We start from the raw sequence: 1,398 nt of genomic DNA, 5'->3' as shown, positions 1-1,398 counted from the left end.
TATTCTTTTATTTATGTAGTACAATTGAAGTATAAAACGGGTAGCTTTTCACATACATATTACCCCGCTACAAGTTGTAGTAATAGAAGATATTAAATCTTTCCTTTATTTATAGTCTCAATATAATCAATCGCTTTCGCGTATACTTTGGAAACTGAATAAGTTTCTTTGAGACTTACTACAACACAATACCTTATTGGTAATCAATTGTGTTTCTCCAAAATAGTAATAATTGGCTCTTCCAGAGCTCTCAATTAATTTGGTACTACCACATATTTATCAACATCCATATGGTGAATATCTCTTTTAAAGAGAAAGTTATACCACTATGGTTATGGTCAAAATTATATACAAGATCTGTTTCTTGCATTACCGTTGTCTTTTAACAATCACAATTCCAAAATATTTTGGCGTACAATAGGTACGTGGCCAATGACCATTCATGCCATAATAATGACATTATTTTCTTATATCATCTCAAACCTCCTTTTAGAGGTGAGTGCGGTATATTCACTACCACTAGCACGTTCATATTCTTTGAAGAATGAATATGTATTCATAAATCAGATGTTGTCACATTCACATCATGAATGGACCATAATCATCGATATGTGCTTTACAAAATCTTATGTCAAATCGATGACAAATATGTTTCACAGAATGAAAGATTATTTTGAGAATCCTTATTGTTCTCATTACCACAAATGATGACGATTATAATTTCGTCTATTGCCACGTCCATATCCATTGATACATTCATAGTAATAATTTTGTCTTCTTTCAGACTTATCACATACTGCTATCACATTCTCTTAAGGGAATGAGAATGGAGCAAATTCAATGGGACGGGTTTCCACTTTTTGTGCCCATAATCATACATGAATTTGATCATGGCAAGACATAGAAATTTTACCACTTCAGGTGGTTATAATTTCTTACAAACTCCATTAGAGTTATAATCAAACTTTTTTGTCTTTGCTTGTATATAAAATCAAAGTATAGAATAAAAGAGAAAAATACGGTAAAATACTTACCTTAAATCCAGAATTTAATCATGAAGGAAGTTCATGGAATAATTGACAATCATTATGCTCAATCCCAAAGCTTCTACTCAATTGGTTAGAGTCGCGTGCTGATAACGTGTTATGAAATAATAAAAGAAGAAGAGCAATATTGCAGAGAAAAGTAGAGAGAGAGAGAATTCTTATTGAATTTTGGGATGAATTACAATAGAGTATAACCCTCTATTTATAGGGAGATGGTGACTTAGCCACCAAGTAATACAGCTTTAATTTTATTGGTCTCTGACGTTATTTTTTCCCTTGATTTTTTACTTAAGCAAATAATCAACAACAAGAGCTATGTTATCGTCCATTTCCTCACTCTATTTACTTAAGT

Source organism: Nicotiana attenuata, unplaced genomic scaffold (genome assembly GCF_001879085.1).
Source record: "Nicotiana attenuata strain UT unplaced genomic scaffold, NIATTr2, whole genome shotgun sequence".
Classification (NCBI taxonomy): domain Eukaryota; kingdom Viridiplantae; phylum Streptophyta; class Magnoliopsida; order Solanales; family Solanaceae; genus Nicotiana; species Nicotiana attenuata.
This window is presented reverse-complemented; position numbering follows the sequence as displayed.